The sequence below is a fragment of the Staurois parvus genome, unplaced genomic scaffold (genome assembly GCF_062004578.1).
Source record: "Staurois parvus isolate SC_StPar_1 unplaced genomic scaffold, SC_StPar_1.0 ptg000845l, whole genome shotgun sequence".
Classification (NCBI taxonomy): domain Eukaryota; kingdom Metazoa; phylum Chordata; class Amphibia; order Anura; family Ranidae; genus Staurois; species Staurois parvus.
The window spans coordinates 1,627,661-1,654,520 of record NW_028318641.1 but is presented as its reverse complement, the minus strand read 5'-3'; the positions used below and the strand labels follow the sequence as shown (position 1 = coordinate 1,654,520).

The following is a 26,860-nucleotide window of genomic DNA, read 5'->3' as shown; positions in this document are numbered from 1 at the left end:
TTTTATAGCACTGAAATGTGCTGCACAGCTTGGCCTTGTTTACATTAGGCTGAGCTGTACTGTGCCTTGTAGATTGGTGTTGTCTACATGGGACTTTATTGCTCACCACAAATTGACCTTGTTAAACAATCTCTTATGCCCCATAAATAGGCTTTGTTTAAATAGGGCTGCACTGCGTTCCACAGATTGGCTTTGTTTACACAGGTTCTGCATTGTACCCCACAGATTGGCTTTGCTTACATAGTACTGAAATGTGCTGCACAGCTTGGCTTTTTTATGCAAGGCTGCATTGTGCCCCACAGCTTGGTTTTGTTTACATGGGGCTGAATTGTACTGCACAGCTGGGCTTTGTTTACATTAGGCTGAGCTGTACCGTGCCCTATAGATTTGTGTGGTTTACATGGAGCCGTATTGTTCCCCCACAGATTGACCTTGTTGAAAATCTATTATGCACCTCATATTGGCTTTTATTAACCAGGGCTGCGCTGTGTTCCACAGACTGGCTTTGTTTACAGAATACTGAATTGTGCTGCATAGTTTGGCTTTATTTACACAGAATTGCATTGTGCCCCACAGTTTGGCTTTGTTTACATGGGGCTGTATTGTGACCCAAAGATTGACCTTGTTTACACAAGGCTATGCTGTATCCCACGGATTGTCTTTTTTTACATGGGGCTGTGCTAAGTTCCACAAATTGGCTTTATTTACATAGGGCTGTACTGTGTTGCACAGATTAGCCTTTATTACACAGCCTTTGTTGTGTTGTGCTGCACAGATTGGCTTCATTTACACAGGGCTACAGTGTACCCCAAAGATTGGCCTTGTATACAGGAGGCTATGCCCCACAGATTGACTTTGTTTACACAGGACTGCAATTGTGTCACACATTGGCTTCGTTTACATGGGGCTGTGCTGAGTTACACAAATTTGCTTTGTTCATATGGGGCTTCGCTTTGTTTCGCAGGGCTGTATTGTCCCCCATAGATTGGTCTTGTTAACACAGGGCTTTACTGGGGCTGAATTATGCTGCACTGGTTAGCTTTGTTTACATGGAGCTGCATTGTGCCACACAGATTGGCTAGGTTTACATTGGGCTGTGCTTTGCCCTGTAGATTGGCTTTGTTTACATAGGGCTGCAATGTTCCCCAACAGATTGACTTTGATTAAACAGGGCTGCATTGTGCCACACATTGACTTTGTTTATATATGGCTGTGCTGAGTTCTACAGATTAATTTTGTTGACACGGCTGTATTTTGCCCCACAGATTGACTTTTTTTTTTACATAGGGTTGCATTGTGCCACACATTGGCTTTGTTTATACAGGGCTGCATTATGTCCTACATATTGGCTTTGTTTATACAGGGCTGCATTATGTCCTACATATTGGCTTTGTTTATACAGGGCTGCATTATGTCCCACATATTGGCTTTGTTTATACAGGACTGCATTATGCCCCACAGATTGGCTTTGTTGCTTTATTGTCTTCCACAGTTCAGCTTTGTTTACACAGGGCAGCTTTGTTTACACAGGGCAGCATCATACCTCACACATTGGCTTTTTTTTTAACAAAAGACTGCATGGTGCCACACAGATTGACTTTTCACAGAGGGCTACATTATGCCCCACAGATCGGCTTTGTTTACAAGGGCCTGTCCTGTGCAAGATCGGCTTCACAGCAATAATCCTTCCCCCCCCCCAATCACACTTGAGCATTTTTTTGTGCATTTTTAGCAGTGAAGTTCCATACAGAAGTTTCTTGGGACAGTAACATACATTTTGATCCCACAGACTTTTCTAATGGAAGTTTTGTGTGCGCTTTCGAAGTCCATGGGTCCAAAAATGCTTTGTTCTTCTGACGTAGGTTGTGTTCCTTTAGGAACTTCAGGCACCTGAGCACTGCTATGTGGGCAGAGACAACTGCAAACCATGGGAGTAGGCTTGTTGAGCGTTTTGGAGCTGCAAAACGCTCAGGTGTGAACAGGGAAGGAGTGTTCTACAAGTATTTTCTATGCATGCATGTAAGCTCCCTGGCGGGAGGAGGAGAACGATTGTCAAACATTTATAGGTGCTCCATTGCAAGTCTAAGTAGCCAAAAAGGTACAATCCCCCCCCCCCCAAAAGAAAAGTGAATGTACCTCTTTGAGTGTAGAAATGTGAATGGCCTGTGTTGAAAAGAATGTGATTGTAATTGCTGAGCGCTAGCGCACTTTGGCGCCAAAATGCTCAGATGTGAATGTGGCTAAGATCACTAATGTGAATCTCATTTTAATGTGCTGGTTTACCTTTCGCCGTGCTTTTCTCCAGCTTGTTATTGGAAGGTAGTCCCAGGCTTGTGGTCATAAAGTCCATCTAGATCAGCCATTCCCAACCGGGGTTCCTTGAGCTGTGACTGTTTGACACCCCCCCATCTGATGGTGTATGCATAGTTTATATTCTTTTAATAGGTTTACTTTTCACCAGTTTAATATTTTAAGGTACTATCAGGCCTTTGCAATAAAGTCCAGCAGCTGTTTACAACAACCAGGGTTCCTCCAGAGGTTGCTAGGGGTTCTTCAAGGGGTTCTTCAGGTTGGGGGCTGGTTGTCCTCCTATGGAAAGGTTTGTGCAGAATTAATATCCTTTTGAAGTGCTGGTTTACTTTTCACCAGTTTTTATTGTAAGGCAGCAAACAGGCCTTTGACAATAAAGACTTTCTAGAACAGCCAATCCAATGCAGGGTTCCTCAGGAGGTTGCTTAGGGTTTCTCATGATATGGCCAATTGACCCCCTGACCTCCTCCCTGGATGTATAGTTGGTATCATTTTATTGCACTGGTTTATATTTCAGCAGATTGATATTGTTAGGAAGTCTCAGGCCTTTGGTAATAAAGTCCCATCTAGGACAGCCATTGCCAACCAGGTTTCCTCCAGAGGTTGCTAAAGGTTCCGAAAGTTGGGGGCTAGTTGACCTCCCGTTTGTTGGTTTGTGCATAAGTTATATCCTTTTAATGTGCTGCTTTACTCTTCACCGGTATTCTATTGTAAGGCAATGTCAAGTCTTTGGCAATTAAAAATTTCTAGACCAACCGTTGCCATTCAGGGTTCCTTTAGAGGTTGCTCAGGGTTCCTCAAGCTGTGGCCTGTATGTATAGTTGGTATCATTTTAATGTGCTGGTTTACTTTTGAACAGATTGATATTGTAATAGTCTCAGGCCTTTTGGCAATAAAGTCCATCTAGAGCAGCCATCAGGGACAAGGGGTGGGCAGGATGGACAGCTGGGTGCAGCAGAGCAAGGGGATAAGGAATGAACGCAGGGTGGTACACCCATATTACAACATGCACTAGCAGTGAGGGAGGGGGTGCAGTTTAGTATCCTTGCTCTGGGCGATGGATGAACCTCTCCCGGTACTGGCAGCCAGTGCCAACCAGCTTTCTCCCTGCTGGATGAACCTCTCCCGGTACTGGCAGCCATTGCCAACCAGCTTTCTCCCTGCTGGATGAACCTTTCCCGATACTGGCAGCCATTGCCAACCAGCTTTCTCCCTGCTGGATGAACCTCTCCCGGTACTGGCAGCCATTGCCAACCAGCTTTCTCCCTGCTGGATGAACCTCTCCCGGTACTGGCAGCCGTTACCAACCAGCTTTCTCCCTGCTGGATTAACCTCTCCCGGTACTGGCAGCCATTTCCAACCAGCTTTCTCCCTGCTGGATGAACCTCTCCCGGTACTGGCAGCCATTGCCAACCAGCTTTCTCCCTGCTGGATGAACCTCTCCCGGTACTGGCAGCCATTGCCAACCTGCTTTCTCCCTGCTGGATGAGCCTCTCCCGGTACTGGCAGCCATTGCCAAGCAGCTTTCTCCCTGCTGGATGAACCTCTCCCGGTACTGGCAGCCAGTGCCAACCAGCTTTCTCCCTGCTGGATGAACCTCTCCCGGTACTGGCAGCCATTTCCATCCAGCTTTCTCCCTGCTGGATGAACCTCTCCCGGTACTGGCAGCCATTGCCAACCAGCTTTCTCCCTGCTGGATGAACCTCTCCCGGTACTGGCAGCCGTTACCAACCAGCTTTCTCCCTGCTGGATGAACCTCTCCCGGTACTGGCAGCCATTTCCATCCAGCTTTCTCCCTGCTGGATGAACCTCTCCCGGTACTGGCAGCCATTGCCAACCAGCTTTCTCCCTGCTGGATGAACCTCTCCCGGTACTGGCAGCCATTTCCATCCAGCTTTCTCCCTGCTGGATGAACCTCTCCCGGTACTGGCAGCCATTGCCAACCAGCTTTCTCCCTGCTGGATGAACCTCTCCCGGTACTGGCAGCCATTGCCAACCTGCTTTCTCCCTGCTGGATGAGCCTCTCCCGGTACTGGCAGCCATTGCCAACCAGCTTTCTCCCTGCTGGATGAACCTCTCCCGGTACTGGCAGCCGTTACCAACCAGCTTTCTCCCTGCTGGATGAACCTCTCCCGGTACTGGCAGCCATTTCCAACCAGCTTTCTCCCTGCTGGATGAACCTCTCCCGGTACTGGCAGCCATTGCCAACCTGCTTTCTCCCTGCTGGATGAGCCTCTCCCGGTACTGGCAGCCATTGCCAACCAGCTTTCTCCCTGCTGGATGAACCTCTCCCGGTACTGGCAGCCGTTACCAACCAGCTTTCTCCCTGCTGGATGAACCTCTCCCGGTACTGGCAGCCATTTCCAACCAGCTTTCTCCCTGCTGGATGAACCTCTCCCGGTACTGGCAGCCATTGCCAACCAGCTTTCTCCCTGCTGGATGAACCTCTCCCGGTACTGGCAGCCATTGCCAACCTGCTTTCTCCCTGCTGGATGAACCTCTCCCGGTACTGGCAGCCATTGCCAACCAGCTTTCTCCCTGCTGGATGAACCTCTCCCGGTACTGACAGCCAGTGCCAAGCAGCTTTCTTCCTGCTGGATGAGCCTCTTCCGTTACTGGCAGCCATTGCCAACCAGCTTTCTCCCTGCTGGATGAACCTCTCCCGGTACTGGCAGCCATTGCCAACCAGCTTTCTCCCTGCTGGATGAACCTCTCCCGGTACTGGCAGCCATTGCCAACCTGCTTTCTCCCTGCTGGATGAACCTCTCCCGGTACTGGCAGCCATTGCCAAGCAGCTTTCTCCCTGCTGGATGAACCTCTCCTGTTACTGGCAGCCAGTGCCAAGCATCTTTCTCCCTGCTGGATGAGCCTCTTCCGTTACTGGCAGCCATTGCCAACCAGCTTTCTCCCTGCTGGATGAACCTCTCCCGGTACTGGCAGCCATTGCCAAGCAGCTTTCTCCCTGCTGGATGAACCTCTCCCGGTACTGGCAGCCATTGCCAAGCAGCTTTCTCCCTGCTGGATGAACCTCTCCCGGTACTGGCAGCCATTGCCAAGCAGCTTTCTCCCTTCTGGATGAACCTCTCCCGTTACTGGCAGCCATTGCCAAGCAGCTTTCTCCCTGCTGGCTGAACCTCTCCCGGTACTGGCAGCCATTGCCAACCAGCTTTCTCCCTGCTGGCTGAACCTCTCCCGGTACTGGCAGCCATTGCCAACCAGCTTTCCTCCAGAGGTTGCTAGGGGCTGCTCAAGCTGGGGCTGGTTGATCTTTTATCTGATGGTACAATCATAGTTAAAGTAGAACTCCAGGATAAACCTAACTAATCTTAAAACTGCTTCTTATCCTCTCCTACCACCTGTGCTGACCAACCTGTGTAAGAATGATGTATACATACCTATTTTCAGGCCTCTTTGGTCCGGACATGTGATCCAGTTCCCTGTATTAGCCATTGGCGGCTTCAGGTGAGTAGAGAGATCGCTGACAGTGGATTAGCCATAGTAAGCATATGGGTGACATCACTGCTACCTGGTATTGCCAGCTGCTCTCTCTTTTCCCCTGCAGCCAGAGCTGGTTGACACAGGTGAGATCACGTGGCCGGTCCGGAGTGGCTTGAAAATAGGTAAGTATATATATTTTTCTTACACAGGATAGTCAGAATAGGTGTTAGTCCATCTGGAACAGCCATTCCCAACTGGGGTTCCTTGAGCTGTGGTGGCCGATGGACCTCCCTTTTGATGGTGGGGTCAGCAGCTTGATACCATTATCTTTTAACTGTATGTAAGAGCATTCTGCATGCTTTCTACTGGTCACCAATGTAAGGGACATGTTCCCTATTGACTTCTGAGAAATTGGTTTTATTAAAGCAGAGTTCCACCCAAAAGGGGAAGTTCCGCTTTAAAGACTGGCCCCCGCTCCCCATTAAGGATTGGCACCTTTGGGGAGCAGGTACCCAAAATTGACAGGTACCCGCTCCCACGTCTGCTGCTATCGCCTAGGCGATCGGAAGCGAAAGTTTTCCTACCCTCCCTCCCTGTAGTCGTCTGGGACACGTGACGGGCCATTCAGGAAGTGCAGTGGGCACCTGGCTGTGAAGCCGCAAGCTGTCACGGCCGGGTGCCCACACTGAAGATGCCGGTGCCTGGAATACAGGACAGCCGGTGAAACGGGCTGCGGCGGGGGCACCGCAGGATCATGGGACAGGTAAGTGGCTGTTTTTTAAAAGTCAGCAGCTACAGTTTTTGTAGCTGCTGACTTTTATTTTTTTACAGAGTGAGTGGAACTCCGCTTTAAGGCCTGAACATTATTTTAGGGGTCCCTATGGAGTAAAAGGTTAAGGAAGGCTGATCTAGACTCAAACAACTCCCATTTCAGCAGGCTAGGGTCATTTTTGAAGCCATACTATGGGCAGAATCTGTTTTTTCCATCCCTACCTTCCTCTAACCAATCCAGCTAGGTATTAAGTTACTCTTACCTGGTAAAGTAAGTTCTACTCACTTGAATCCCCCCATCCAGGTCCCTCGCTGACACCATTTTTGCCTCTGGGGACTGCTAGTCCAGTGTCGCACTTTTAAACTTACTGCCCCATCTCCTTTCACTGCCCTTGGTAGTCTCGATCCTAAGAGGACCCCTTTGCTGACCAGCCAATTGGAATTGTCCACAATACGCAGGCAGTGGCACGGACACCTGGAAGCAGGATCTATCCAGGAAGTAAACCGAGAGAAGGACCCCACGCTGGATGACTGTGACTTAAGGTAAGTGAAAATAAGGATTTTTTTTGTTTGTGTTTTTAAGTCCGTAGTCGGAGAAGGGTTATTTTTTATCCTGGAGTTGGGCTTAAAGGAAAAGTTCACCTTTTAACAAAAAAATAATAAATGCTCATTTTTTTGCAGGGAGAAAAATGTGCGTTTTATTATTTTTTTTGCTGAGCTTCTAAAGCAGGGATGTCAAACTGGCGGCCCTCCAGCTGTTGCGAAACTACAAGTCCCATCATGCCGCTGCTTTTGGGAGTCATGCTTGTAACTGTCAATCTTGCAATGCCTCATGGGACTTGTAGTTTGGCAACAGCTGGAGGGCCACCAGTTTGACACCTGTGCTCTAAAGCATTGCGCCAGCAATCAGCAGATCTCTGGTGCCATGCATGTCTCCCACTGATCTGCCACTGTATCTGCTTTCTCGTACATCCCGTATGGGCAAGAAGATACTTACTGACAGGAAGTCTCAATGAACTACCATGGCTCTGTGGAGTACCATGGTAGTTCATTGAGAACTACAAGCTGACAGCCCCAAAGTCTGCTGGGACATGTATTTTTCTCATTCACAGAATCTATCTATCTATCTATCCATTCAGTCGTATCCGACCCTTTGCGATTGCATGGACCGTCACTCGTAAGCGACTTTTTCCATGAATTCTCTTAGCAATTATTTTACAGGGTAGGTTGCCAGGTCTTTCCCCAACCCCTACCATGCAGGAAATCCCGCATGGCCAGGGATGAAACTAGGACTATTGTAGACAGGAGCCAGTTAACCTACCAGCATGTCTTTGGAGTGTGGAAGGAAACCGGAGCACCCGGAGGAAACCCACGCAAGCACAGGGAGAATATGCAAACTCCATGCAGGAGGCGCCATGGTCGGGAATCGAACCCATGACACATTTACTGCACAGCAAATGTGATAACCACTAAGCCACTGTGCCGCCCACATTCACAGAATACTATATACTAATTTTTTTTAAAATTGTGACAGCTATCAGGGAGGAGAAGATCCCTTGCTAGCTGTCACAACGGGGATCGGGTGCAGTGGCCGGTCCGTTCGTAACATGCTATATGTTACATCCTGAATATGGGTGTAACATGTTACGAAAGGTGAACATATCCTTTAAATCTTTACACACCTGTGACTTTAAGTGCAAAACAAATTTGGTGGTCTGGTCATGAAGGTCCTTGTTCTGGCACTTTCTGTTATAGGGTGACAGCTGTCTTCCAATAGGGACATCATCCTGTCATATGCACCAACATGCATCACTTTCTAAAGACTACAAAAGACTGTACAATCCAACATTGCGCAGGCATGGTCCCACCTTGTCACTCTCAACAAGCCGCAACAACAATATGTGGTGTGAGTTCATGCAGACAGGAAGTGGCTGGAGGTGAAAAGGAGCACTAAGATGCCAAAAACAAAAAGAAAAGGCAAAAAGTATCTCAATAAAATAACACTAACGGTTGTTCAGGATGCAGTTGGCTTTAGCAAACTCAGTTTTGTCTAGTTAGGGTCTCCATCTACTTTAACCCCTTCCCGCCCAACTGCAGTGGAAGGATCAGTAATCATGTGACCACTATGACTGGCTTTCGCAGTGGTCACATGATTAGGAGCTGGTCCCACCGGCTACTGATCATTAGTGGGTACCGAGAGTTTTTTTTGGGGGTCATGAGGTCTGGTGTTTGAAACTAGTGTCAGTTCCTTAACTTCGGTCTATCGATCTATTTCAGGTACTTATATATATTGTACATTCACATCAGTCCCTAACCCTCAAGGGGAGCACAATCTAAGGTCCCTAACCCTCAAGGGGTGTACAATCTAAGGTCCCTAACCCTCAAGGGGTGTACAATCTAAGGTCCCTAACCCTCAAGGGGAGCACAATCTAAGGTCCCTAAACTCACATTCATACATACACATACTAGGGACAATTTAGACAGGAGCCAATTAACCTACCAGCAGGGGCAGACTGACCATTTGGAAACTCTGGCACTGCACGAGGGCCCGGGGTCAGTAGGGGGCCCCATGAGATGCCCCTGCTGGTACCTTTTTCATAGGCTTTTTTGAGTTTGGGCAAGGACACAGGGGCCCCATGATCCTCTATTGCCCAGGGGCCCCATGAGTTGTCAGTCCGCCCCTGCCTACCAGCATGTCTTTGGGAGGAAACCGGAGTACCCGGAGGAAACCCACACAGGCACAGGGAGAACTTGCAAACTCCAGGCAGGTGGTGCCGTGGTTGGGATTCGAACCAACGACCCTAGTACTGCCAGGCGGAAGTGCTAACCATTTAGCCACTGTGCTGCCCAGTTGTTGGGGTCTTGAGGATTCTGCTGTTCAAACGTTGACTGACCTGTCTGTTGTCTTCAGCTCTCAGTGGTTATTTACAGTAGTAGATAGATAGTTCAGTGTTGAAACTCCACAATCGACTGTGAAACAAAAAGGCTAGGCAATGAATACCATCTGTAGGTTCATAGGGGTTGATTTACTGATGACAGATCCCGCATGTATGTTATGTTATTATTATTATACAGGATTTATATACATTATTATTATACAGGATTTATGGCGCCAACAGTTTGCTCAGCACTTTACAATATAACGGGAGACAATACAGCAACAATACAGTTCAATACAAGAGGGAAAAGAGGGCCCTGATCCTGGGAGCTTACAATCTAGGAGATATATACATAGTTACATCGGTCCAAGCTGGACAAATATAACTATATACAAATATCCATACCTGAAGTTCTTCTTTAAAGTTGGTATTATAAGACAGGGCAGTAAAAGTTTAACATGTCATCAGTCAAATGTCCCTTTTTATATAAACTGTGCAGCCATTTTTTTTTTTTTAAATAAGGTATATGGATTTTGTTGGTTCAGATACTTCTCCTATATAAAAGGTATATGTCCCCATTCTTCCCAGTTGGAGAACGTTGCAGGTGATAAATCTAATTGTAAACAAATGCGAACTTTGGCACATAGCTACATTTGTAGCAGATTCATGAATGTAGCCATTCGTTTCATTGCAGTTTGCTTTTGCTACATTGTTCTGACGTGGAGGTCAGATATGAATTCTATGCATATTGATACTTTGTTGTACATCGCTATATTATTTCCTGTGTTCCAGTTTGATTTTTGCAAGTGGAATGAACATCAAGCCTCCGTAGAGGTTCTCTCAAGGGCCCATTCACACAGGAAACTGCGTGTTTTTGCGTGCACAATGACAAACATTTGGCGTGTTTACATGTGCATTTTCACAAGTTTGCTTTTCTTTTGAGGTCACTTCCATCTTCTTTGGGCTTTTATGTGCACAGCACTGTGTTACAGTGCATTTTTGCGCATTTACATGCACTTGCGCTTTTACACTGCAGAAAAATGCAGTTTGCTGTACTTTATTCACTGCACTGCAATAGTATGAACTATGCCCTTAGAGCGGAGTTCCACTCACTCTGTAAAAAAAATAAGTCAGCAGCTACAAAAACTGTAGCTGCTGACTTAAAAAACAGTCACTCACCTGTCCCACAATCCCACGCTGCCCCCACCGCAACCCGTTTCACCGGCTCTCCTGTATTCCAGGCACCAACATCTTCAGTGTGGGCACTGGCTCTGACAGCTTGCAGCTTCACAGCCGGGTGCCCACTGCGCATGCGCGAGTAGCGCTGCGCTTCCTGAATGGCTCCGTCGTTTTCTGGGACCTGTCACGTGTCCCACAAGACTACGGGGAGGGAGGGTAGGAGGACAACTTCCTCTTCCGATCGCCTAGGCAATCGCAGCGGAAGTGGGAGCGAGTACCTGTCAATTTCGGGTGTCCGCTCCCCAAAGCTGCCAATCCTTAATAGGGAATAGGGGACCAATCATTAAAGCAGAACTTCCCCTTTTGGGTGCAACTCCGCTTTAAGATAACCAGGATTTTGGACTGTAATGCAGTCAAAAATACATCCGGCTGCATCTGGTGTGAATGGGCCCTAAGAACTCATTCACACCAGGACATGTTGCAGGAAAAATGTGTTCCATACGCATTTCCAGCACTGCGTTCAAAATGCACTGGGTGTGCTGTGGGTGTCAATATATTCTTACAACATCCCAAACGTAGTGCATTTACCTGCATTAGATCATATAGTACCCAGGGGTGGACTGACCATTTGGAAACTTGGGCACTGCCCGAGGGCCCGGGGTTAGTAGGTTGCCCCATGAAATGCCCCTGGTACCTTTTTTGAGTTTGGGCAAGGACACAGGGGCCCCATGATCCCCTATTGCCCGGGGGCCCCATGAGTTGTCAGTCCGCCCCTGATAGTACCCCACAGTACCATGTGGTTTATTGCAGTACATTTTTGAGGAGTAGTGCATGCACTTCTTTTTGCATGATCCAGTGCGATTTCAGCCCATTCAAATGAAGTCGCACAGGAATGTGGGCTGTGTTCTTATGCAGTTTAGGTGTGAACCAGCCCTAAAGGATAAATTCAACTTTTGGAACATGTTATGCTCGTATTTCGGGTCTACCTCACTTCAGCACCTCTCCTTGCACCCCTGATCCCCTCTCCCAATGTCAGCAGGCAGGGGAAAGAACAAAATGGGGAAAGAACAAAAAGAGGGCGCACAGGCCTAGTGCATTACCATAAAAAATGTTTACTAAGAAATAATAAAGTAGGTGTTGTACTCACAAACGACAATATAGTCAAGGCACATCATAAAAGAACAGCTGGATCAACACCGCGCTGAGTAACAGTCCGCAATAGGGAGTTTAGACATCCAAAAGACTGACGCGTTTCGAGGACTTGCCTCTTCCTCAGAGCCCTGCACCTGCTGTCACATTGGAAAACAGTGAAGCTGTGTCATTCATTCACAGTAATTTTGTGAATGAGAAACTACAAGTCCTGTCTACCACCACAGCAGATAGTAGTTCTCAATAAAATGCCAGGGTGATAATAAGTCCATTGATATGTCCTCCCAGCTTTCTAACAGCCCAATACAGGGGTATGGACTGAAAGCTGGAGGACATGTCTGCAGGACCTTGACATTACTCTGGTGCCTGTGCAAGAAATAATAAATGCACTTTTTTCCTGCAAAAATATGTGTATTTAATATTTTATAGAGAAAGATGAATTTATCCTGTAGAACTGATCTCCACATTTACTGTCACTTTAAAGCAGTAGTAAAACACAAATAAAAAAATCTACAAAGTCTTCTCCCTGCTAGAGCATAATGTACTAGTACGCATCACATACTAGCACATTATGAAAGATTTACCTGAAAACGAAGCCCTCCAGTAGAGCGCTGTCATGGCTCCCCAAGGCTTCCAGCTTCACCCGGTCTTCCTTCAGGGTTTGCGAGCTGCAGCCATCTGATTGGCCGAGCTGCGATGTCATCACTCCCGCACATGACACTCTCAATGAACAGAATGCTGTCCATTGAGAGCACAGTGCGCCGGTGACATCACCAGCACTTCTACAGCAAATCTCCTCAATGGTGCATTTTTAGGAGATCTTTACAGTACCTATAGGTAAGCCCTATTAAAGGCTTACTTGTAGGTAAAAGATTCAAAATTGGGTTTACTTACACTTTAGCTGTTTTTTTTTGGGCCAAGCTGGCCCAAACAAATGATTTTGTACACAGGTACACTGACTGGGCGCACTGTATAAGTTGTATGTATCCTCAGCTTTATACAGTATACAGCGATGTATTCTGGCACAAGAACTTCCCGTCCCACACCTGGAACAAAATTGAGTTAGACTGAGTGCCGCTCAGCCATTTACAGGAAGCATTGTATTTTCTGATTGAATACAAAGAATGCAAAGCTTGCCGTCCTGAATTTTGTTCCAGGAGAGGGAAGGAAAGTTCCCATCCCACTGCCGGAACAGTTCCGTGTACTGTATGTAGCCTCAGCCACATACGGCTCATACAGAACACCCAACGGGCGCACCTGTTAGTGTAGCAAGTAGTTCATTTGGGCAAGCTTGGCCCAAACAATCTTAAATTATTATTATACAGTATTTATATAGCGCCAATAGTTTGCTCAACTCTGTACATTACAATGGGAGACAGTACAGTAACAATACGATTCAATACACGAGGGGCTCGAGGGCCCTGCTCCTTGGAGCTTACAATCTAGGAGGGAGGGGATAGTGGCACAGGAGGAAATAGGTGTGGGGGATGGAGTGGTAGGAAGAGTGGAGGAGATCGGCAATTAGGTGAGGGCGGGGTAGGCTTCCCTGAAGAGATGGGTTTTCAGGGTGCGCCTAAAGGTGAGGAGGGTAGTGACAGTCTGATGGATAGGGGAAGCTCTGGAGATGTCCTGGAGACGGGCATGGGAGGAGGAGACCAGGGAACTAGAGAGTAGGAGGTCTTGTGAGGAGCGGAGAGTACATTTTGGGTGGTATACGGATATCAGGTCGGTGATGTAGTTTGGGGCAGTGTTGTAAATGGCTTTGTACGTCAATGTTAGTAATTTGAACTTTATGCGTTGGGCAATCGGAAGCCAATGGAGGGATTGGCAGAGGGGGGTGGCGGATACAAAGCGGTTAGTAAGGTGGATGAGTCTGGCCGCAGCATTCAGGATAGACTGAATAAAGGGCCAGTAAACCTGGAGATCAGCTTTAAATGATGGGTCACTTCTTGGCAAAAATATTTTCGAAGCAGATAATTCTGACTGTACTGGAATATAACACTGGACAATGGAAGTGTAAATCTAGTTAGTTTGGGGCAACATAGGCAGTTTTTATTTCTGATTTTCTGGGATTCTTGTTTAGCCATGATTTCTCAATGTATTTCTCACTTGCATTTAATAGGTCTACCGTTCTTGAATTTGTGGAAGTGAAAGGAAAAGACCAAAGGTAAGACATTCATTTTATACTTTATATTTTGTGATTAAAAAAACATGTTTGTTAGTGTAAAGAATAGTTTTATGGACAAAGCAAAGCATTTAGGTTGCTTTCACACAGGGTGGAATCCAATTTGCTCAGCATAGATCTGTCCGCTGACCCCTGCTGAGCAAAGTGGACGGATGACAGCCCACTCTGCTCTGTGTGTCGCCAGGACTAAATAGACTGATAGACTGGATGTCTGTATACACCCAACTGCCCTCCGATCTGATCCACCTAGACCAGTGGTGGGCAACCTTTTTTTTCAACTGAGCCAAATCTCGACAAAACCACGATTGAAAATTATTTTGAGAGCCACATTTTTAAAACTGAAAATACATCCCCCATATAGTAATTCATCCCCCATATAGTAATTCATCCCCCATAGTAATTCATCCCCCATATAGTAATTCATCCCCCATAGTAATTCATCCCCCATATAGTAATTCATCCCCCACATAGTAATTCATCCCCCACATAGTAATTCATCCCCCACATAGTAATTCATCCCCCATATAGTAATTCATCCCCCCTATAGTAATTCATCCCCCATATAGTAATTCATCCCCCATATAGTAATTCATCCCCCCTATAGTAATTCATCCCCCCTATAGTAATTCATCCCCCATATAGTAATTCATCCCCCATATAGTAATTCATCCCCCATATAGTAATTCATCCCCCCTATAGTAATTCATTCCCCATATTGTGTCAATTCACTTACCTTTGCTCCGCGCGTTCCTCTCGCCGTGTTCCCGCGCCGTTCCGGTCTTCAGGGCGGACTGTGAGAGGAGAGGAGTTCGTCACGCATCCTGACAGCCAATGTTTGCCACGCTCCGCGGGCCGTAGTTTGCCCATTGCTGGGCTAGCTGCAGAGTCCTGACTTTTGGGGCGGCCGCCCGAGAGGAGGGAGGGGAGCGGGCGCCCGGCACACAGAAGAGCCGCATCAAAGTGTGTAAAGAGCCGCATGTAGCTCGCGAGCCGCGGCTTGCCGACCACTGACCTAGACGAAGGGGGACGGATCCCCACCAATCGATAGGGTTACATGGACCATCCAATCAGGTCCGCTTTAAAAACTAACAGGTGGGCCTAATTGGATCACCCATGTGAAAGGGGCCTAACGGCACTTTGTTAGGAGGATAGTAAAGTAGTATTAAAGCCTCTTTAGACCTAGTTTGCATTCGTGGTGAAAATAGAGCAGTTGAGGAGCGTTTCTGAAGCTTTAAAGTGGCTATAAAGGTAAAACACTTTTTACCTTCCTGCATTCCCTGCATCAAGAAAAAAGTTCCAGTATCCCCCCCACCTCCCTAAATACTTGTCTGAGTCGTTACTCGATCCAGCGCTTTGCCCATCTGGAGCAGCTCTCTCCCTGCTCTCACAGGATACAGAGGCAGCAACAGGAGCCATTGGCTGCTGCTGTCAGTACCACTCTGTGAAAAGTGATCCACCGTGCATAGGTTTTCAGAGACCACTGCAAGTATAAATAACGTAACACTAGCATACATTACTGTTCACTAAAGGGCACCTTCACCCTCCTCTGGGCCACCTTTTACCATCTCATCCGATCACATCACCCTCCCTCTCTCAAAATTGTAAATATTCCTTTCATTACTTTTTTTGGTTGAACTTCATCCAAGTCTTCTAAGCAAGAATGATGTTTCTCTTGCTGGTCTCCTGGGATACCCAAGTCATGCATTACTGGAGGTGGGGGGTTATTCTACTGTGCATGCTGGACCTTGTTATTCGAAGGTGGGAGGGGGGTGGCTCTCTATTTCTACTACTTGAAGCTGTCCGCTTGGTTATGCAGCACATGCCCTGCCTATGACATCACAGAAGAAGATGGAGGCACGGCAGATCCCTGCAGAGCACTACTGGTTTCATGAGCAGGGCGGACTGACAACTCATGGGGCCCCCGGGCAATAGGGGATCATGGGGCCCCTGTGTCCTTGCCCAATCTCAAAAAAGCCTATGAAAAAGGTACCAGCAGGGGCATCTCATGGGGCCCCCTACTGACCCCGGGCCCTTCGGCAGTGCCCAAGTTTCCAAATGGTCAGTCCGCCCCTGTTCATGAGTATGTTTTTGTGGATCACTCAGCAAGAAGCATTACACTATGTACAGTAGGCGCTTATAATAATACTGCTGTAAAAATTTGGCCTTTAATACCACCCTTCCCCAACTGATTGCTCTTTCAGGGATAGTTCACACTACATGCAGTTCAGTGTGCTTTTTTTCTGCATCAAAAATGCATGCACTGAGTTTTCCATGTATTCCAATGGCCCTAGTTCACACCAGTGCAGCCAGTTTCCGGTGCAGAAGAAAAAGTAGAACATGCTGCATTTTTTCTGCACAGAACTGTACTGGAACATAGCAAACTGTATCAAAACTGCACCAGAACTGCGTGTGGTGTGAACTGTAACCAAAAATGTATCTGGAGTGCATTTTTGTAGTGTGAACTGGCCCTCAATCTATTAAAAAAAAAAACCTTAAGCTGAAAGCCCTTTTTACTGTGCTGATATGAAGCATAGGGTCCCAATTTTGCTAACATTTTCAATGCAGAGGAAGAGGGCCCTTATTAATTTACTGCCTGAGCTGATATTGACTATCTAGCAGCAGGGTCCTTTCAGCCTACAGAAGACTGCACAACCTAATGACGTCAATAAGAGGTTTTGTGGTGCCCAAATGCGGAGTAGTTCCACGTTAAGTTCTTTCCTAATTGAAAAAATAATCTCTACCTTCTCCAAATGGCTGCTGTGCAGATTAATTGGTTATAGGAGGGTTGGGTGCAGGGGCGAACTGACCATTCGAGCACTCGGGCACTGCCCGAGGGCCCGGGGTCAGTAGGGAGCCCCATGAAATGCCCCTGGTACCTTTTTTTTATAGGCTTTTTTGAGTGTGGGCAAGGACACAGGGGCCCCATGATTCCTTATTGCCCGGGGGCCCCATGAGTTGTCAGTCCGCCCCTGGTTAGGTGTAATCTAGTGTGAGTTCACACATTTGTTAAGAGTGGGGCATGATAGATTTGGATGGTCTGCTACATCTGGCCCTCGTGTGCACATGGGATTATGGTGATGTTTTGTGGTGCTCAAACACAGTGACTTTGTGGTTACCATGTATGCCTTGCAGCACTAGGGCCCTTGGTTCAAATCTCCAAGGAATTTGCATGTTCTCCCTGTGCTTGTGTGGGTTTCCTCCGGGTACTCCGGTTTCCTTCCACACCCAAAGACATGCTGGTCGGTTAATTGGCTCCTGTCTAAATTGGCTCTAGAGTATGTGTAAAGGTTGGCTAATCATGTTTTTCCCACCAGTCCCAAGCTGAGTTAATGTGGAGGACTGAGGAAAGTCTTGCTGCCAAGACAGATCAATGGAAGGAAACCTGAAAGCATTTCAGACATGGTGCCCAGCGAGCTGGTCTGTAGAATCACAGAGTCAGACATAACTGAATATATATACAGTATGTGTCATTTTTTAACAACATTACGGAAAGTGCTATACCTCCTTCCCAGTCACCCCTCCAACAGCAGAAAGTGCTTTAGTGTACACTGCAGCTGATAAACGCACATTTAAGAGCTGTTGAGCAGTTTTTTTTTTCCATCAGCCCCTGAACTCTCCCTAATGTTTTCCTATGTGTCTGTGTACACATCATCATTTACAGGCAGTTGAGTTTACAGTCGTTTTTTTGACCGCAGAAAACTTTCGTTCAGGAGTAGATTTTATCACCATTTCAAACACTTGGAAATGCAGCTAACCGCGTTTATAAGCGTTTGCATTTGAAAATTTTTTTTTTAATTCTTCCATTTCCAGATGCTGTCCAGAGCCTTTTTTCATCATGAAAAATGCATGCAAAGTGTTTTCCCGGTATTTAAATGGACCCGGTACACCGTACTTTGAGGTTTTGCATGAAAGAAAATATGTTAGACGCGGCTGCAATAATTTCCAGACAGAAATGAGCCGGAACACATCCAAACACCACAAAAAAAAAAGACAGCTAATCTCAACAAATACTGCTCTCTCTGCTTCTGCTCTCTCTATTTCTCTCAAAATGTCTGAAATGGTTAATTGTTTACTATTTTTCAGTGCATTCTGGGCATTTTGGAAGGTCTCCTGAGGTTATCTTTAAAAATCGCATCTAACCGCAAACACTCATAAACGCGGTATGCAAATGCGGCTAAACAGACGGTTTTTAACCTACGTTTTCCAGCAGTTTCCATCGTTCAGAAGTGTCCCGTGTACATGGGGCCTTACTGTTCAGCCTTTCCTTATCAGAGTTTACATTCCATTCTGTTCTGTCTCAGAGATCTGTTTCAGGCTGCCTCTCCCCAGCAGCCAAGCTTTCATGTTAGCCCAATACAGCTGACTTACCAGCAGACAGTGTTGACCCGTTCTTCACATGCTAATGCTGCACCTCTTCCATGACTGAAAAATTGTACTGCTGACCTCAGACGGGCACATTTACATCTACTGTTCAGGAGTACAGTCTTGGTATGTACCCTGGAAGCTGCATGCCAAGGTGAAACTAAACTCTTTCAATTAACATGAACTATGTTTAATCCTGCTGCTAGCATTTGCAAATAGATAGGAAGGTATTTACATGTTTTAAACTTTTTTTTTTTAACATCAGTAGCTTCCTGGTTTCTGGCCTAGGCCAAAATGATGTCATAGGAGTCTTTCTCAGCTAAGCACACTCTCCTGCCTGTATACCTGAGCTAAGGGCAGATGGATTCCAGCAAGTAAATGCTACAGGAAACAACTGTCCTTACTCAAGATGGCCATGGCCATAAATGCCGGGTGGGTATTTTTGAAAGTGATTTCTCAACAAAATAAAGCATGGAGACATGGATGAATGGGGGAGTTTGGTTTGAATATTAACTTCCCTGACGGTATTCCCGAGTGTAGCTCGGGGTAAAGTTTCAGTACCAAAAGCGTAAACCCCCCCCGAGCTACACTCGGGATTACCATGCAGCGTTGCTCAGGGATTCCCTGCAGCGCTTACTTTGTCCTGCGCTCCCGCGATGTGTCCCCTGCATTTCCTCCGGCCGATGCCGGCATCCAGCTTCCGTGTTCCGGGCCCTGTGAGCGTCGGGATGTACGGGGGCCAGAACCGGCGGCAAATTTGAAAATGTTAAAAACTGACATTTTCTAAAAAAACTAAAATCACATAGTATAACATTCCTGTATCAAACCATTTCACATACATTTTGTCCCGAGTGCTTTGTCCGGCGCCCTGCCTGCATTTTTACTGTTCTTTCTGCCTGGAAACTGAGAAACGTCCATGGCGTCCAAAAAGCGTCCCTTTAGGTCAAAAGCGGTTTTAGACCGGCTAGAGAACAGCGATAGTAAATCAGAGCCACTTGCAGAATTGAGTGATAATGATTCGTGGGGGAAATTCCTCATCAGACACTGAAAACGATTCTGCGACTTTGCTCAGCGATGTGCGAACTTGGCGCTATATTTCACATTTCAGTGTTTTTGGTTTGATTACATTATTGAATTACATTTATTATTATTATATTATTATTTTTTATGATTATTAAATTATAATTTATGATTTCGTGTTTCAAATTTTTTCATACCCGGGATGTTTACTAGACTCTTGTTCGGACAGATTTCAGTGAGTTATTCCTAAAAATTACAGCCTACAATAAAAAAACGACATATTTCCATGCAAAAAAATGTACCGCTTTGAGCACCGAAATACTGACATAATCAGACTGCTAGGGAGGTTAAAAATTAATACGTGGAACTTTACCCATAACAACTTAATAAAAAGATTTTTCTTTAGCAAGGAACATACATTTCAGAATAATAATTCTGCTAGCAAAATTAGTGTGTGCTGTAAATTGCCTGCAGCATTGCTCCTGTTTATTCTTGCTGGAGGATGCCATTTTGCTGAAGTCCAGAGTCCTTAAGCAGTAGTTTAAGGCTGTCAGCAGATCTGCCTGCACATTTTCGGCAATGCCAAAAAATAGAGAGTAAGTGCGCATGTGCAGAGTAGGAAGAGACAGGGTATTACTAGATTTTAAGCAGTTCAGCTGGACATCGCTGGAGTTTGAGTAGTTATACCAGGATGATACCTACAGCTGGTACCATTTTGTAGAGCCGACAGTTGGCTCTCTTGTAAAAGCAATCAGAGCAGCTAACTGGCTGCTGAATTGCTTTTACCCCCCACCACCACCTTCCACAGCCTTTCTGGGATCTCCCTTACCACTGGCAGTTCTGATCGACCATCTGGCGCTTCCACCGGCTGATCATAGAGCCGAGCAAAGACCGGATCGTCTTTGTTTGGTTGTATGATATAGTAACCCAGAAGCGATGACCTTCGAATATAAACAGCGCCATTTTTTAAAATAGAAAAGCATTTGGTCACACCGACCTTGGTGTATTGAATGCTTTTAAGGGCAGGTCTTATTGACTCCAGATCTCTCTATAAAGAGTACCTGTCACATGCCTATTACTGTCACAAAGGATGTTTACATTTCTTGTGACAGCAGTAAAAGCGCAAAAGAAAAAAAAAATAAAGCGACAGTGGAAAAAAAATTCAAATGCTCGCATACAAAGACGAACCCATGATTTGTCCTGCACGCACGCAAACCGCAATCGTTCCACACGTGCGGTATCACTATAAATGTCAGTTCATGGGCAGTAGTTCTAGCACCAGACCTCCTTTGGTAATCTAAAGTGGTAACTTGTAAAGGATTTTAAAGCATCGCTTATGGATAGTAAAATTTATGCTGTTTGTCGCTGTTGCACAAGTATGCGCAGTTTTAAAGCGTGACATGTTTGGTATCTATTTACTCGGCGTAACATCATCTTTTATATTTTACCCAATAATTGGGTTATGTGTTGTGTTTTCTTTTCATTAAAATGAAAATAAGTGTGATTGAAAAAATAAGAAAATACCTGGTCTTTAAGTAGGTACAGTATAGGCACTTATTTTTTGGCCTCGTTTATACCACGTTAGTTTTTCTGCACGTGTTCTGCAAAAAAATAATTGTTCTTTATGTGTCCTGTTCACACTTCAGCATGGGTAGTATGTGCAGATTCTTTCTGTGCGGGAATCTGCAACATATAAAAAACTGTTTGAAGCTTGCATGAAAAATGATGCCTCTGCAAGTGAAATCTGCACACTAGTTTCCATCTGTTTTTCTGCACATATGGTGTGAATGAGACTATAGTGTTTTACATAGCTACACCTGCAAAAGGAACAAGCCTGAAGGGATCCAGCAGGACTTCTTTTAGCATTTAAAAATAAATGGCATTTTCAGTTTGTGGTGTTCAGATACATTTAAGTCTCACTTTACCCGCTTCTGTGCCTCCATATAGCAGAAATACTGCTACAGGGTGGAACGGGTGCGCAAAATCACGTGTATATATACATGATTTTGCAGTTCTGGGTAGGGGGCCCATTTGTGGCCTCGGCTGTCAATCACTGGGTCCCGGGAGGTGATTCCCCGTTGGCACCCGGTGATCTCCGAGTATTACCAACGGGGGAAGAGACCTATGTATAAACAACACAGATCTCTTCCCTGTCAGCTCCTGCACACTACTCCATATGGCTCTGCATAGCACAGCCAAACAAAGCAGTGTGCTTACAGTGTAAAGTACACACACAGCACATAATAAAACCACACACAGTTAACCCTTTGATCACCCCAGATGTTAACCCCTTCTTGCCCAGTGCCATTAGTACAGTGTCAATGCTTTTTATTATAAACAGGGTAAGTGCAGCGCTAAAACCACAAAGATGTACAGAGTTCTTCAATAATTCAGTGTAAATCATATATATAAAAATTCTAAAAGTATAAATCATATGTGCATAAAAAGTCCTTAAAAAACAATGGAGCTCAATGTGACTTCACGTGTTTCCTCAAACAGATAGGCGAGAGGCAAGGTGATGGATAAAATGCGCACTCACCGGACGCGCAATGGTAATGCACAGTGTATGGTATAGTGGAGTTCTGCCAATAGGTCCCTCTCAGCATAGGAACAGGATCACCACAGGATAAGCAGATGTCATCAGCCGGGGGTCCCCTTAAAGGACACGGGTGCAGCCTCTTCAATGTGGTGTAGTGGTCCTCAGTTGGGGTCGCCAACTGAGGACGTACACGCGTACGAAAAGCGTTTTGGAAGAGCCTGCAAGCCTTGACGTTACGCCGCCGGATCAAGGAGGTCCGGCGGCCCCTATCACCAAACCAGATGGTTAGTGCTCATAGCAACCCTATGGTTGTTATTTGATTGTTCATGGTTGTCGCAAGATTTCCAATGTTCACATGTAAGGAAATACCTTTTTATTTTTATTTTATTTCTACTTCTCATTAAACATCATTTGAATCTACTACACTATGGGTTTTTCCATCTTTTGCTCTCCATCGAGCACTTAAATCCCCAGAGCTCCCCCTGGTGACCACTACACCACATTGAAGAGGCTGCACCCGTGTCCTTTAAGGGGACCCCCGGCTGATGACATCTGCTTATCCTGTGGTGATCCTGTTCCTATGCTGAGAGGGACCTGTTGGCAGACCTCCACTATACCATACACTGCGCATTACCATTGCGCGTCCGGTGAGTGCGCATTTTATCCATCACCTTGCCTCTCGCCTATCTGTTTGAGGAAACACGTGAAGTCACATTGAGCTCCATTGTTTTTAAGGACTTTTTATGCACATATGATTTATACTTTTAGAATTTTTATATATATGATTTACACTGAATTATTGAAGAACTCTGTACATCTTTGTGGTTTTAGTGCTGCACTTACCCTGATTATTATGTTATTTGGAAGGTTTTATGGTTCCTTTTTATTGTGCATAGCCGCTTATTTGTATTGAGCGCTCGCTGAGTTACTTCCTTTTTTTATATATAAATGCTTTTTATTAGCACTGACCATATTGGTGTCACTGTGGATGTCAGTTAGACCAAGTCAGTTCCCCTCCACAGTCCCGCTATAAGTCGCTGATCGGCACCATTACTAGTGAAAAAAATATAAAAAATTTCAGTGTCTAAGTATATGTATATTGCCATTTGTAAACGCTATAACTTTCACGTAAATCAATTAATTTACACATATTGGGATTTTTTTTTAGCAAAGACATGGAGCAGAATACATTTTGGCCTAAATTTATGATGAAATTTGATGTTTTTAAGATATTTTTACTGGACATGTTTATTAGCAAAAAGTAAAAAAAAATATATTTTTTCAAAATAGTTGGTCTTTTTTTGTTTATAGTGCAAAAAATAAAAACCGCAGAGGTGATCAAATACCACCGAAAGAAAGATCTATTTATAGGAAAAAAGGACGTAAATTTCATTTGGGTGCAGCATTGCATGACCGCGCAATTGTCAGTTAAAGTAACGCAGCACCATATCGCAAAAAATGGCCTGGTCAGGAAGGGGGGTAAATCCTCTGGAGGGCGAGGGGTTAAATATTGTTATTTTTGTAAATGAAATTGGATAAAGTAATGAGTGACCATTCAGTGATTTATAATTTTCAGATTCCTGGTCAATGTTTGTGATCAAAGCTACAGACATTTTGTTCTTTGTGGTACATTGCTTGAAGTTTAAGGCTCAGTGCACGCTAATGTTTTTTTTAAGCTCCTAGAATTATTATTATTATACAGGACTTATATAGTGCCGACAGTTTGCTCAGCGCTTTACATTGTGGAGGGAGACAGTACAGTAACAATACAGTTCAATACAAGAGGGATTAGAGGGCCCTGATCCTGGGAGCTTACAATCTAGGAGGGAGGGGATAGTGGTACAAGAGGTAATTAGCTGTGGGGGGTGGACTGGTAGGAGGAGTAGTGGATTCCAGTATTAGCTGGGGTCGGGGTAAGCCTAGAAGCTGTTATTAGCATATTTTTTTCTGCTCCTAGAAGCTAAATAGTGTTCTCCTGTGTGTCCATGCACACTACTTTAGGCTATTAGCATTTTTTGAGCCTCAGCATCTAGGAGCAGAAAAAAAATATTTTTTTAGAGTTTTTATTTTTTGGAGTGTTTTTCCAGCAGAAAAAATGCTAAGTGCTACTATTATTATTATTATACAGTATTTATAAAGCGCCAATGGTTCGCTCAGCACTGTACATTACAGAGGGGGACAGAACATGTGACAGAACAATACCAATACAATGCAAAACACGAGGGGATCGAGGGCCCTGCTTTTTCGAGCTTACAATCTAGGAGGGAGGGGATGGTGGCACAGGAGGAGATAGCTGTGGGGGATGGAGTGGTAGGAAGAGTGGAGGAGGTCGGCAAGTTAGCAGGGGGTGGGGTAGGCTTCCCTGAAGAGGTGGGTTTTCAGGGTGCGCATAAAGGAGAGGAGAGTAGGTGATAATCTGATGGGTTGGGGCAGGGAGTTCCAGAGGATGGGTGACACCCTGGAGAAGTCCTGGAGGCGGGCATGGGAGGAGGAGACCAGGGAACTAGAGAGGAGGTCTTGTGAGGAGCGGAGTGTGCGTGTTAGCTTCTAGCTTTTTTTTTTTTTTCTCCCACTACATACACTGTAAAAACAACAAAAAAAAGCTAACTAAATGTTTCTGAACGCTACTAAAAAAAACCCAGTTTCCCCGTGTTTTTTTGAGCTTAAAAAAACACTAGTGTACATGGAGCCTGCAAACTTTTTTTGTTGTACTTCTTTATCTGTAATGATTTAATCTTCCATTTTTCACTATTTTTGAAACTCCACGTGAAAGGGCTTTTACTATTGTACTTCATGTATTGGATGACATGACGTTCTCCTCGGTTCAGGAAGATTTCTTACACAAGCTCAGCAATTTTGATTTTTTGGAACCGCTAGACATAAGCAGCTGATTATTTTTATCTGTCAGCTGTGATGAGAGTTAGAATGTAAGCGTCTTATTATAATTTTTTTTTTTTTTTTAAATGTGTGTAGAATTCATTATTTAAAGAAGAATTCCAGGCATGATATATTTTTACATAGTTACGTTGTTCCAACTTGTATATACCATACCTGGCCAATGCCCTTGGAAGCTGGATATCACGGACATAGACATTGCTACTCCAATGATATCCACTAGCTTCTGGTTCCTATGCTGAGTGGCTGGCCTAAAGCGTTGTGTTCACAGGAGGTCAGTCATCAGACACAGGCGCTATTCAGAGAATGATTTGCAAATTCTTAAGCTGAGCTCCACCCAAAAGGGGAAGTTCCGCTTTAAGCCTTTGTCCCCGGCTCCCCATTATGGATTGGCACCTTGGGGGAACGGGTACCCAAATTTGACAGGTACCCGTTCCCACTTCCACTGCAATCGCCTAGGCCAGGGGTAGGTAATCTGAGAGTTGCAGGACTACAAGTTCCATCATGCCTCTGCAAGTCATAGCTGTGTCAGTTTTGTAATCTTTGCAATGCCTCATGGGAAATGTAGTTCCACAACAGCTAGAGAGCCATAGGTTGCCTACCCCTGGCCTAGGCGATCGGAAGCGGACGTTGTCCTTCCCCTCCCTCCCTGTAGTCTTCTGGGACACGTGACAGATCCCAGAAGACTAGGGGGCCATTTACAAAGTGCAGCGCTTCTTGCGCATGCGCAGTGGGAACCTGGTTGTGAAGCCGCAAGCTGTCACAGCCGGGTGCCCACACTGAAGATGCTGGCGCCAGGGAGAGAAGATGGCCGGTGAAACCAGCCATGGTGAGGACACCGCTGGACCAAGGGACAGGTAAGTGGCTGCATTTTAAAAGTCAGCAGCTACAGTTTTTGTAGCTGCTGACTTTTATTTTTTTTTTTCCGAGGTGGAACTCTGCTTTAATGATTCTCTGATGGGACATGGTGGAGAGGCCATCAGAAAATGCTGTGCATTCGTTCAGAAAATGCATTTAAATTTTAGTTGCTGTAACATGGATAGAAGTACAATCCTCAGTTTAACCTCCTTAGCGGTATTCCCGAGTGGAGCTCGGGGTAAAATTTCTATACCAAAAGCGGTAACCCCGAGCTACACTCGGGCTTACCCTGCGGCGCTGCTCTGGGGGTCCCTGCAGCACTTACCTTGTCCTTCGCTCCCGCGATGTGTCCCCTGCAGCGTCCCCGGCCATCTCCTTCGGCTGATGCCGGCATCTGGCTTCTGTGTTCTGGTCCCTGTGACGTCAGGACGTACGGGCGTCGGAACCGGCGGGAAATTTGAAATTTTTAAAAAATTTCATTTTTGCTGTCATTGCTGTTTCAATGCATTTCACATATATTTGGTCCCTACTGCTTTGTCCGGCGCCCTGCCTGCATTTTGAATGTTCTTTCTGCCTGGAAACTTAGAAAAGTCCATGGCGTCCAAAAAGCGTCCCTTTACGTCAAAAGCGGTTTTAGAACAGCGATAGTAAATCAGAACCACTTGCAGAATTGAGTGATAATGATTCGTGGGGGAAATTCGTCATCACTGAAAACGATTTTGCGACTTTGCTCAGCGATGTGCGAATTTGCCTCTGTATTTCAAATTTTTGAATTTTTTGTGTTTTTGGTTTGATTATATTATTGAATTAAATGTATTATTATTATTTTTTATGATTATTTATTAAATTATAATTTATGATTTCGTGTTTCAAATTTTATAATACCCGGGATGTTTACTAGACTCTTGTTCGGACAGATTTCAGTGAGTTATTACTAAAAATTACAGCCTACAATAAAAAACTACATATTTCCATGCAAAAAAATGGTACCGCTTTCAGCACAAAAAATTGGAAAGAATCATACCGCCGAGGAGGTTAAAAAAAAAATATTTTATTGCATTGTAATCTTTGAATTAAAATGGAGAGTATTGCACCAAGTAGCAATGTTCTATATTGACAGCGTGTTACTTGAAAATATAAATTGTCATGTTTTTCTTTATTACAAGGTGAAGACTTTTTTATTTCTGTTGCAATGCAATGCGGCAGCGGATCAAGCCATATGAGAAGCATTCGAAATATCACAAAGACGGTGTGACAAAGTCGTGAGAGGTACAT

General features: G+C 45.3%; 1 protein-coding gene across 2 annotated transcripts in view; it reads left to right on the top strand.

The window, feature by feature from the left end:
• ASB7 (ankyrin repeat and SOCS box containing 7) overlaps positions 1-26,860 on the top strand; it is a 104,655-nt gene that overhangs the window by 2,088 nt on the left and 75,707 nt on the right. For both annotated transcript variants that reach the window (XM_089655527.1, XM_089655528.1), the window contains exons 2-3: positions 13,849-13,893; positions 26,752-26,854. The gene's annotated coding sequence lies outside the window, so the exon portion shown is untranslated. The remainder of the gene's footprint in view (positions 1-13,848; positions 13,894-26,751; positions 26,855-26,860) is intronic.